Source organism: Arachis stenosperma, chromosome 2 (assembly GCF_014773155.1).
Source record: "Arachis stenosperma cultivar V10309 chromosome 2, arast.V10309.gnm1.PFL2, whole genome shotgun sequence".
NCBI lineage: Eukaryota > Viridiplantae > Streptophyta > Magnoliopsida > Fabales > Fabaceae > Arachis > Arachis stenosperma.
In genome coordinates, this window is record NC_080378.1 from 55705949 (window position 1) to 55719575 (window position 13627).

General features: G+C 39.4%; 1 non-coding gene across 1 annotated transcript; it reads right to left on the reverse strand.

Annotated features, from left to right (window-relative positions):
- Window positions 1-12286: 12286 nt before the first annotated feature.
- On the reverse strand, window positions 12287-12394 carry LOC130964282 (small nucleolar RNA R71). Its single transcript, XR_009080383.1, has one exon. It is a non-coding gene; the product is annotated as a small nucleolar RNA R71 (small nucleolar RNA).
- Between the last annotated feature and the right edge of the window lie 1233 nt (window positions 12395-13627).

Consider the following 13627-nt stretch of genomic DNA (forward strand, 5'->3'; position numbering starts at 1 on the left):
GGATTGGGCCCACAAGGCTTCTAAAATCGCTGGCCACGTTTTGCTTCAAGTGGACTAGGTGGCAGCAACGGCGCGTGCGCGTACTATGCGCGTGCGCGCCACCATACTTGTAGCAGCTATGGCAAATCTTATATAGTTTCGAAGCCCCGGATGTTAGCTTTCTAACCCAACTAGAACCGCATCATTTGGACCTCTGTAGCTCAAGTTATGGTCGTTTAAGTGCGAAGAGGTCGGCTTGACAGCTTTCCGGTTCTTTCATTTCTTCATGAGTTCTCCAACTTTTCATGCTTCTTTCTTCATTCCCTTGATCCAATCTTTGCCTCCTAAATCTTAAATCACTTAACAAACATATCAAGGCATCTAATGGAATCAAGGTGAATTAAATTTATTCATTTTAAGACCTAAAAAGCATGTTTTCACTCTTAAGCACAATTAAAGGAGAAGTTATAAAACCATGCTATTTCATTGGATAAATGTGGGTAAAAGGTTATAAAATCCCCTAAAATCAATACAAGATAAACCGTCAAAACGGGGTTTGTCAACCTCCCCACACTTAAACCAAGCATGTCCTCATGCTTAAACCAAGAATGAAGTAAGGGTATGGCATTTATTCAATGGAAACTAACTAAATGCAATCTACCTATATGCAACTATCTAAATGAATGCAATTGCTTGATCAAAATAAATTAATTCCCAAGAAACATATATAAGCACAAGGGCAAAAGGTATTAACAACCATGCCAAACCACAATTGAATTGAGCTATTAAATATTTTTACAAACTTGCATGAAAGGAGATGATCATTGGTGGAAACATGTAATTGAGCATCAAACCCTCACCGGTAGTGTTTGCACTCTATTCGCTCAAGTGTTTAGGGTTGATTCACTCAATTCTCTCCTAATCATGCTTTCTAAGATTTGTTTTTCTTCTAACAATCGACATATATTTCATGCATGCATACAAGTATCATGAGGTCTTTTCTTTAGGTTGTAATCGGGCTAGGGTCAAGGTAGGATGCATATTTGGTTAAGTGAGTTTGAAATTTGAATCTTTGATAAGCTTAAACTTCCCACCTAACCTATGACATCCTATACAATTAAATTCCAACCTAACTACCCATTTTTCACTCTTTCACATACTCATGTATTCCTTTTTAATTTCACAACACCTATGCATTGTTTTTATTGGACTATACTTTGATTTGGGGCATTTTGTCCCCTTTTTATTCCTTTCTTTTTTTTTTCTTCTTTTTCTTTTTTTTTTCTTCTTTTTCTTTCTTTTTCTATATATTTTTTTTCTTTTCCATATTATTTTTTTTTCTTTTGTTTTTCTCATTTTTTTTCTATATACAAGAATCTCAATGCATAAGGTTTTACATTTGATCAATACATGAGTATGTACCCAATTCCCAATATTTTAAATAACAATACAAAATTACCCTTTTATTCACCCAATGTCCCAAGGTTCCCACACTTGAATGATACTCACACACTCTAGCCTAAGCTAATCAAAGATCCAAATAAGGACATTTATTGTTTTTCGCTTTAAGGCTTGTAATGTGCTAAAATTAAGAACAAGTGGGTTAATCGTAGGCTCAAATTGGCTAATAAAGGAATATAAAAAGGTTGGCTATTTGGATAAGTGAGCTAATGAAATGATGGCCTCAATCATATAAATGCATGTATACACAAAATAATGGACATAAAGAATCAAACAAATCAAAGATTACAATCATAGGAAGAGAATAATGCACACAAGAAGGGAAATAAATGGTTATAAGATGTAACCACACCATTAGGCTCAAATCTCACAAGCTTGTGTTCTTAGCTCAAAACATGATCCACAATATATATAATTCAAGCAAGTTCTATGAAAAGTTTTTACTCAAATCAATTAAGGTGCCCTATAGATAGAAATCTTGAAAAATTCATTATTTTGACTAAGCTTATTGTGTATATATATGCAATAAGAATCCTAAAAACCTAAAATGAAATGCAAAAGTGTTGGGATTAGAAGTTTGTCACCCAAGATCGCCGAACGGTCGGACGACCTCCCCACACTTAAAAGTTTGCACCGTCCTCGGTGCACGCAAGGGAGAGCAAGGTGGATGGGTTGCTACAATTGATGAGCTCCTTCAAAAGGTTGTGCGGATGACTTGTTTGTTGCCCCATTTAAAAGCTTTTCCTTTCTCCCTCCTTGGTGGCCAACCTAAAAGGATAGAAAAGGAAAGAAATATTAAGCCTATAACAAAGATATCAAAGCAAATAGAACATAGGCGGGGGCTAATGCCAAATAAAGGTATGGTTCTCTACTACATGGTAGCTACAACATGTAGAGGAGGAAACAATAAGAGAAAATGGCATATCAATGATACTTGATGCAAGAGTAAGGTCAAAGCATGAAGAGCATGATGAGCATCAAGTTTGAACAAGGGAGAGTGGGCCATGAAAGACAATATAAGGTCATATCAATGCACAAAGAACACAAGTGCATAAAAGATTGAGCATTGATTTGAAGAGAAACATCACCCAACAATATGAAACAAGTCAAGAGGCACCAAAGTAATGCAATGAATCCTCAACAATTGAGTAGGAAGATGCAACACCATTATTAAAATGACTAAAAAAACGAAAACATGCTACAAAAACTAAATGAAAATGGGAAGAGTAGAAGTATGCGAATGTGATAAGCAAAAGAAAATGGAAGATGAGAAAAAAAACTCTTTTTTTTTTACCGACGCGTGCGCGTCAAGCACGTTTACGCGTCGATGGGTATATTGGTCGAAGGACGCGTACGCGCCAGGTGCGCGCACGCGTGCGTCGAGTTAGGCCGGAGGCATAGTGTTGGCCCAAGTCTGGCACAACTCTCGGGTAAAAGTACTGGGGGTGCAGATTGTGCAATCGACGCGCGTGCGCACAGTGCATGTGCGCGTGCATCGCGAATTTAAGATCATGTGCGCGTACGCGCCAGGTGCGCGCACGCGTGCACAGACTTGTGCCCTAGGCCCAATGTTCGCACAGTGCAGGCCTAACTTTCGGGTTTTTGGCTGGGGTCGAATTTTTTTTGTATCCACGCGTACGCGTACAGTGCGCGTCCGCGTGGATGGTCGAAAAATGCTCAGGTGCGCGTACGCGTCATGTGCGCGCACGCGTGGATGGTGTTCTGTTTTTTTCAAAAAAACTTTGCTATGTTTTTCGCACCAATCCAAGCATTCCAAACCTCCAAGCTACTACCAAAATACCCTAAAACCTTATTTAACATGCTAAACTACCAATTAGACTCATTAAAACAATCAAAACAAGAAATTAAACTAATTCTACCAATATGTACAAAAGAGAAAATGAAAGGATTTTACCATGGTGGGGTGTCTCCCACCTAGCACTTTTGTTTATTGTCCTTAAGTTGGACTTATGGGTCGTCATCAAGGTGGCTTGTGCTTGTACTCATCTTGGAACTCCCACCAATGCTTGGTTCTCCATTGTGCCCCAAGATTTCTCATGGATTGAGCCAAGTGTTGATGGAGTTCTTCACAAGCTTGGGGCTCCCAAAGTTGATCCTCTTCTTGTGATCCGGGGTCCCACACTTTGTTTTCACACCCGTCTTGAGGTTGATCATCATTATTAGTCCAACCGGGTGGTGAGTAAGGTGAATTCTCTATGAAGTGCCCAACAATCCTTCTAGACCCATCTATTTGAGCACTACTCCATCCTTTATATCTCATGTTTGATGCGTCAACCATAATGAGCCTTGATTTACAACGCCCACCACAAAACCTTTTCCGCTTACGCTTCATCCCACAAACTTCCCTAAGTTGGCCATCCGTTTCAAGCAAACCATATTCAAGTGGGATAATAAAGCTAATAGAAATGAATTTCACCCACTCAAATGAAGGTATAGATGGCAACCTAGGCAAAGATGCTTCCAAAGATCTTGACAAAGCATAGCCAACCCTCGTTCTTCTATTTCTAGGGACTTCCACCTCTTCACAAGATCTCTTGATCTCAATCCTTTGTTCAACAATTTTATCTAAACCTTTTCCTTTACTTAAATCATAATAGGGAGGGTGAGAAAAATTTACCTCCTCAACGCTTTCAAATCCAACCGGAGAAGGTTCTTCATGCTCAAAGGATTCTTCACCACTAAGACTTGATGCTTGATCTTCATCACCAAGGGAACTCAATGCTTTCTCTATCCCATCCAAGTCTTTATATGGAATATGCCTTGGAAGGTGTGCACTTTCCTCCCTAGCATCAATTTCAATCATCTTGGAGGGGTTTTCTTCAACTCTATGTTCCCATGGAGGCTCCGCATCTCCTAAGTCTTCTACCACTTCTTCCTTGTCTTCAACAATTAAAGCTTCCTCCAATTGTTCCAATACAAAGCAACTTCCTTCATTTTCCACCAGAGTTTCCAATCTCTCCTTCATGCTATGTTCTTCATTCGATTCTCCACATGTAGCCATAGGAGTTCCTTAAGTGTTCAAGCATTGGGAGGCTAATTGATTTGTTACCGCATCCAAGGCGGCCATGAAATTTTGCACATCCCTTTTCATCTCTTCTTGCCCTTGAACAAGAACACCAAGGGTTTCATCCATTAGAGATTGGGGTGGTTGGAAGGATTCATCATTTTGGGGGAAGGGTTCATAGTAGGAAGGTGGTTCTTCTTGGTAGAGTTGTGGTGGTTCAATGTTTTCCATTCTTTCCACTTGTTGCACAACACACTCCATGGTTGCTTGAAATTGATCCAATGCTTCCTTGAGATGATCCCTTGACTCTTGTTCCTCTTGGATTATATGATTAGGATCATGTGGCTCTTGGATCAATGGATATGAGTATTCTTCCATGGGAGGTTGTGGTGGAAAGTAGTATTCATCTTGTGGTTGAAAATTTTCATATATTGGAGGTAATTCATCTTGGTAATAATGTGGAAGAGGTGGCTCTTGAAAATATTGATGTTGGAATGGTGGTGGCTCTATATGTGGTTCATATGGCTCACATGGTTGTTGGTAGGATGGATATGGGTTAGGGTCATATGAAGGTGGTTGGTGAAAATGGGCTTGTGAGTGTGGTTGAGGGCTATGTTGAGGAAATGATTCATAGGCATATGGTGGTGGTTCTTGAAAATCACAAGGAGATTCACCATAACCATTGGATTGATATGCATCATAGAATGGCTCTTCCTCATAGTGCATTGGTGGGGTTGTTGCCATGAGGATTGATCATAAGCATATGGCTCCTCCCACCTTTGAGTGTCCCATCCTTGATACACATCTTCATTATAGTCCTCATCACCTACAACATGTTGATAACCAAACTCATAGCCAAAATGAGAATTCATGATGAAAAGAGAAAATAAAAACTAATAACAAATAAAGAAAACAAAGTCCTACAATTACCAAAAGCTAACAATCAAGCAAAAGGTAAACATATTCATAATATTCACATATATACAATAACCAATAACATAACACCATTGCCATTCCCCGGCAATGGCGCCATTTTGATGATTGGATTTTTGACGGTTTAGAATTTCTCAAATAAAATCTCGTCGAAGTATAGTTTCTAAACCAAGCAATAATCCTTTCATACAAAAAGTTGTTTGTCACTAAAACAAACCCCTAAATTTATAAACCGAAGTATTCAAACCTCGGGTCGTTCTCCCTAGGAATTACAATAAAGTGTCTTGTTATTGGTTTGAGTTGTTTTGGGGTTTTGATAAGAGGCATGAAAGTAAATGGCAATGAAAGTAAACTAATAACTATAAAAGGCTCTTGGCAAGGTATGAAAATTAGAAGTCCTATCCTAGTTATCCTTCTCAATTGTGATGAGAATTGTTCATTGCTACCACTTAGTTAACCCTTACTAGATAAAGGAAAGTCAAGTGGATGAATTGACTTGAGCCACAAGTTCTAGCCAACTCCCAAGGAAAGACTAGCTTTAGTGCACTCCAAACCAATTAGCAATCTCTCCAATTATCAATCAACAAAGGAATTAGATAACTCAAGTGTCACTAATTACTCTACCTAGGCCAAGAGGAACAAAATCTACACTATATCTAGAAGAGGCATTTCAACAAACACATAAAAGGCAATAAAAGTAAACAACATAAATTGCAAGAATTAAAGAGAGATCTAACTACAAAGGCAAGAGATCAACAATAGAAAAGCAAAGAAGAACAATTATTATGAATTACCTCTTATTGAATTGAAAGAAAATGGAAGGAACAAAAGTAGATCTACAACAAAATGCAAGAACAATATAAAGGAAATTACAACAAAAGAATAGAGGAAGATGAATGTAACAACTAGAAATTTAGAGGATAGAAGTAGAAGAAGATGAATCTAAAATCTAGATCTAAGAACTAAACCTAATCCTAATTCTAGAGAGAAGTGAGAGCTTCTCTCTCTAGAAACTACTTCCAAAACTAAACTAAAACTAATGGTAACTAACATATGGTAAAAGTATGTTGATTCCCCTTCAATCCTTGGCTTAAATAGCATCAGAAATGAGTTGGATTGGACCCACAAGGCTTCTAAAATCGCTGGCCACGTTTTGCTTCAAGTGGACTAGGTGGCAGCAACGGCGCGTGTGCGTACTATGCACGTGAGCGCCACCATACTTGTAGCAACTATGGCAAATCTTGTATCGTTTCGAAGCCCCGGATGTTAGCTTTCTAACCCAACTGGAACCGCATCATTTGGACCTCTGTAGCTCAAGTTATGGTCGTTTAAGTGCGAAGAGGTCGGCTTGACAGCTTTCCGGTTCTTTCATTTCTTCATGAGTTCTCCAACTTTTCATGCTTCTTTCTTCATTCCCTTGATCCAATCTTTGCCTCCTAAATCTTAAATCACTTAACAAACATATCAAGGCATCTAATGGAATCAAGGTGAATTAAATTTATTCATTTTAAGACCTAAAAAGCATGTTTTTACTCTTAAGCACAATTAAAGGAGAAGTTATAAAACCATGCTATTTCATTGGATAAATGTGGGTAAAAGGTTATAAAATCCCCTAAAATCAATACAAGATAAACCGTCAAAACGGGGTTTATCAGGCATTTTACATACCTATTTGGTGCAGGGATGGAATTTCTTGACACCTCAAGACCTGTGGACCCCACAGGATCACCTCAGGATCTGTGGACCCCACAGGATCCCCACCTAACATATTCCCACCTTACCTCCTAATCCTATTAACACTCTTCCCCATGTCACATTTCCCAAAACCCTTCACCAATCACCTCAATCTCTCTTCTCCATCACCTCTTCACCACTCACATCCATCCACTCTTCCCCATAAACCCCACCTACCTTCAAAATTCAAAAACATTTCCCACCCAAACCCACCCTAAAATGGCCGAACCTACCCCCTCTCCTTTCCCTATATAAACCCCTCCATTCCACTTCATTTTCACACAACACAACACCCTCTTCTATACCTTGGCCGAAACCCACACTCCCCTTCTCCTCAATATTTTCTTCTTCTTCTTCTTCTCTTTTTTCTTCTCTTGCTCGAGGGCGAGCAATATTTTAAGTTTGGTGTGGTAAAAGCATAAGCTTTTTGTTTTTCCATTACCATCAATGGCACCTAAGGCCGGAGAATCCTCTAGAAAAGGAAAAGGGAAGACAAAAGCTTCCACCTCCGAGTCATGGGAGATGGAAAGATTCATCTCCAAAAGCCACCAAGACCACTTCTATGATGTTGTGGCAAAGAAGAAGGTGATCCCTGAGGTCCCTTTCAAGCTCAAGAAAAATGAGTATCTGGAGATCCGACATGAGATCCGAAGAAGAGGTTGGGAAGTCCTAACCAACCCCATTGAACAAGTCAGAATCTTAATGGTTCAAGAGTTCTATGCCAATGCATGGATCACTAGGAACCATGATCAAAGTATGAACCCGAGTCCAAAGAATTATCTCACAATGGTTCGGGGTAAATACTTAGATTTTAGTCCGGAAAATATAAGGTTGGCGTTCCACTTGCCCATGATGCAAGAAGATGTACGCCCCTACACTAGAAGGGTCAACTTTAATCAAAGGTTGGACCAAGTCCTTATGGACATATGTGTGGAAGGAGCTCAATGGAAGAGAGACTCCAAAGGCAAGCTAGTCCAACTAAGAAGATTGGACCTCAAGCCTGTGGCTAGAGGATGGTTGGAGTTCATTCAACGCTCCATCATTCCCACTAGCAACCGATCCGAAGTTACTGTGGATCGGGCCATCATGATTCATAGCATCATGATTGGAGAGGAAATAGAAGTTCATGAAGTCATCTCCAATGAATTCTACAAAATAGCCGAAAAGCCCTCCACCATGGCAAGGCTAGCTTTTCCTCACCTTATTTGCCATCTATGTTACTCAGCTGGAGTTATCATAGAAGGAGACATCTCCATTGAAGAGGATAAGTGATGAGCGGATAATTTGTATGCTTTTTGGCATTGTTTTTAGTATGTTTTTAGTATGATCTAGTTAGTTTTTAGTATATTTTTATTAGTTTTTAGTTAAAATTCACTTTTCTGGACTTTATTATGAGTTTGTGTGTTTTTCTGTGATTTCAGGTATTTTCTGGCTGAAATTGAGGGATCTGAGCAAAAATCTGATCCAGAGACTCAAAAGGACTGCAGATGCTGTTGGATTCTGACCTCCCTGCACTCGAAGTGGATTTTCTGGAGCTACAAAAGCCCAATTGGCGCGCTCTCAACGGTGTTGGAAAGTAGACATCCTGGGCTTTCCAGCAATATATAATAGTCCATACTTTGCCCAAGATTTGAGGGCCCAAACTGGCGTTCAAAGTCACCTCAAGAAATTCCAGCGTTAAACGCCGGAACTGGCACCTAATTGGGAGTTAAACGCCCAAACTGGCACTAAAGCTGGCGTTTAACTCCAAGGAGAGTCTCTACACGAAAATGCTTCATTGCTCAGCCCAAGCACACACCAAGTGGGCCCGGAAGTGGATTTTTATGTCATTTACTCATACCTTAGGCTACTAGTTATCTATAAGTAGGACCTTTTACTATTGTATCTAGAGACTTTGGTAGCTATCTTTGTTTTATGCTATCTTAGATCATTGGGAGGCTGGCCATTCGGCCATGCCTAGACCTTATGCTTATGTATTTTCAACAGTGGAGTTTCTACACACCATAGATTAAGGTGTGGAGCTCTGCTGTACCTCGAGTATTAATGCAATTACTATTGTTCTTCTATTCAATTCCGCTTGTTCTTTGTCCAAGATATCACTTGTTCTTCAACTTGATGAAGGTGATGATTGACGCCCATCATCCTTCTCACCCATGAACAAAGTGACTGACAACCACTCTTGTTCTACAAGCATTCGAGGCTTAGTGAATATCTCTTGGATTCTTTAATCGGAGTCCTCGTGGTATAGGCAGGACCTGATGGCAGCATTCAAGAGAATCCGGAAGGTCTAACCTTGTCTGTGGTATTCTGAGTAGGATTCAATGATTGAATGACTGTGACGTGCTTCAAACTCCTAGCAGGCTAGGGCGTTAGTGACAGACGCAAAAGTATCAATGGATATTATTCCGGCCTGACCGAGAACCGACAGCTGAATTCCGCTATGCTGTGACAGAGCATATGCTCTCGCTTTCACTGAGAGGATGGGAGGTAGCTGCTGACAACAGTGAAACCCTACACGAGCTTGCCATGAAAGGGAGTAAGAAGGATTGGATGAAGGCAGTAGGAAAGCAGAGAGACAGAAGGGAAGGCATCTTCATACGCTTGTCTGAAGCTCTTACACCAATGATATACATAAGTATCACTATCTTTATCTTTTATGCTATTTTCATTCATCATCATATACATTTGAGTTTACCTGACTAAGATTTACAAGATGACCATAGCTTGCTTCAATGCTAACAATCTCCGTGGGATCGACCCTTACTCACGTAAGGTATTACTTGGACGACCCAGTGCACTTGCTGGTTAGTTGTGCGAAGTTGTGTAATGCCATGGAATTGAACCACCAAGTTTTTGGAGTTCATGACCAGGGATTATGAGAGTTGTGAAAAGTATTGTTCACAATTTCGCGCACCAAGTTTTTGGCGCCGTTGCCGGGGATTGTTCAAGTTTTGAGCAAGCTTTTGGTAACAATGCCTGGGATTGTTCAGTTTGGACAACTGACGGTTCATCTTGTTGCTTAGATTAGGTATTTATTTTTTTTTCGAAATTCTTGAAGATGAATTCTAGAGTTTCATGATGATTTGTTGAAATCTGGCTGGCTGAGAAGCCATGTCTAATCTGATTGGACCGAGGTTTCAACTTATCACCACAAGAGCTTGTTGATTTTCATCAATTTTGCTTTTGGAGCAGTGATCTGCTAAGGCTTGGCTGGCCTTTGGCCATGTCTAGTGTTTTGGACCGAAGCTTTCTTTGAAAGCTTGGCTGGCTGTGAAGCCATGTCTAATTCCTGGACCGGAGTCTTAGACTAGCATTGCACTGATTCCTGGAATTCTCATTAAGAATTTTGATATCTTTTTCTATTTAATTTTCGAAAAACACAAAAAAAATTTACAAAATCATAAAAACCAAAAATATTTGATGTTTCTTGCTTAAGTCTAGTGTCTCATCTTAAGTTTGGTGTCAATTGCATGCATTCATTCATATGTCTTAAAGATCTTCAAGTACTTCTTGATGATTTCTTACTCTGATCTTTGAATTCTTTTGGCTTGAGTGTTTATGTGTCTCATATAGTGTCAGTAGTATACAAACTGATAAGTTTGGTGTCTTGCATGCATTGTTATTTGATTCTTGTTGCATTTTGATTAATAAAAATCCAAAAATATTTTTAATTTGTGTCTTTTCAAGTCAATGATACAAAGAATTGAAGATTCAGAACATACTGCAGAGGAATTATACAGAAAAAGCTGAGCATTCAAAAATGCCCAGTAAAGAAGACAGACTGGCGTTTAAACGCCAGCCAGGGCACCTGGTTGGGCGTTTAACGCCCAAAGAGGTAGCATTTTGGGCGTTAAACGCCAGAATGTATACCATTCTGGGCGTTTAACGCCAGGATGGTGCTAGGGGGAAGATTTTGTTTTCAAACCAATTTTTTTTCAAGTTTTCAAAGTTTTTCAAAACCAAATCTTTTTCAAATCATATCTTTTCAATCAAATGTTTTCAAAATCAATTTCTTTCCTTTTTTCAAAGATACTTACTAATAATTAATGATTTGATTGAACATTTTTTGCCTTTTCTATTAAGAAAGGTTTTATGTTTGAATCATATCTTTTCTTGTTAGGCAAGTCATTAATTTTTTTTTAAATCATATCTTTTCAAATTGTTTTCAAATCATATCTTTTAAAATTATTTTCAAATCATATCTTCTCAATCACATCTTTTTAAAACCATAACTTTTCAATCAAATCTTTTTAATCACATCTTTTTCAAAAAAACTTTTCAATCAAATCTTTTTGACTTCTAATTTCAAAATCTTTTTTTTAAAAATCACTTTAATTCTTCCCCACTTTCAATTTTCGAAAATTATCAATCAATTTTTAAAATGTTTTTGACATCTTTTTAATTAATTTTCGAAAATCCTCTTCCCTCCTTCTCACATCCTTCTATTTATGGAGTACTGCTCCTTCTTAATGCCCAATTCGAACTCTAACTAATCAAGTTCGAATTCTTCTACCTTCTTTTCTTCTATTTTTTCTTTTTCTCTGACATCTCAAGGAATCTCTATACTGTGACATAGAGAATTCCACATTCTCTTTTTCTCTTCTCTTTCATATGAGCAGGAGCAGAGACAAAGGCATTCTTGTTGAAGCTGACCCTGAACCTGAAAGGACCTTGAAGAGAAAGCTAAGAGAAGCTAAAGCACAACTCTCTGTTGAGGACCTGACCGAATTCTTCAAGGAAGAAGAACCCATGGCAGCCGAAAACAACAACAATGCCAACAATGCAAGGAAGGTGCTGGGTGACTTCACTGCACCTACTCCTGATTTCTATGGGAGAAGCATCTCTATCCCTGCCATTGGAGCAAACAACTTTGAGCTTAAGCCTCAATTAGTTTCTCTAATGCAACAGAATTGCAAGTTCCATGGACTTCCAATGGAAGATCCTCATCAGTTCTTAGCTGAATTCTTGCAAATCTGTGACACAGTCAAGACTAATGGGGTTAACCCTGAGGTCTACAGACTGATGCTATTCCCTTTTGCTGTAAGAGACAGAGCTAGAATATGGTTGGATTCTCAACCTAAAGAAAGCCTGGACTCTTGGGAAAAGCTAGTCAATGCCTTCTTGGCAAAGTTCTTTCCACCACAAAGATGGAGTAAGCTTAGAGTGGAAGTCCAAACCTTCAGACAGAAGGATGGAGAATCCCTCTATGAAGCTTGGGAAAGATACAAACAATTAATCAGAAGATGTCCTTCAGACATGCTTTCTGAATGGAGCATCATAGGTATTTTCTATGATGGTCTCTCTGAACTATCTAAGATGTCCTTGGATAGCTCTGCTGGAGGATCTCTTCATCTGAAGAAGACGCCTGCAGAAGCTCAAGAATTGATTGAAATGGTTGCAAATAACCAATTCATGTACACTTCTGAAAGGAATCCTGTGAACAATGGGACTAGTCAGAAGAAAGGAGTTCTTGAGATTGACACTCTGAATGCCATATTGGCTCAGAACAAGATATTGACTCAACAAGTCAATTTGATTTCTCAAAGTCTGTCTGGAATGCAAAATGCACATGGCAGTACTAAGGAAGCTTCATCTGAGGAAGAAGCTTATGATCCTGAGAACCCTTCAATGGAAGAGGTGAATTACCTAGGAGAACCCTATGGGAACACCTATAACTCTTCATGGAGAAATCACCCAAATCTCTCATGGAAGAATCAAGAGAGACCTCAACAAGGTTTCAATAACAATAATGGTGGAAGAAACAGGTTTAGCAATGGCAAGCCTTTTCCATCATCTTCTCAGCAACAGACAGAGAGTTCTAAGCAGAGTACTTCTGACTTAGCAACAATGGTCTCTGATCTAATCAAAACCACTCAAAGTTTCATGAATGAAACAAGGTCCTCCATCAGAAATTTGGAAGGACAAGTGGGACAGCTGAGCAAGAAAATTACTAAACTCCCTCCTAGTACTCTCCCAAGTAATACAGAAGAAAATCCAAAAGGAGAATGCAAAGCCATAACCATGGCCGAATATGGAAGGGAAAGAGAGGAGGTGGACGCCACTGAGGAAGACCTCAATGGGCGTGCACCAACCTCCTCTGAGTTCCCCAATGAGGAACCACGGGAATCTAAGGCTCAAAATGCGACCATAGAGATTCCATTGGACTTACTTCTGCCTTTCATGAGCTCTGATGAGTATTCTTCCTCTGAAGAGGATGAGTATGTCACTGAAGAGCAAGTTGCTAAATACCTTGGAGCAATCATGAAGCTAAATGACAAGTTATTTGGAAATGAGACTTGGGAGGATGAACCCCCTTTGCTCACCAAGGAACTGGATGACTTGTCTAGGCAGAAACTGCCTCAAAAGAGGCAGGATCCTGGGAAGTTTTCTATACCTTGTACCATAGGCACCATGACCTTCAAGAAGGCCTTGTGTGACTTAGGGTCAAGTGTAAACCTCATGCCCCTCTCTGTAATGGAGAAATTAGGGATCTTT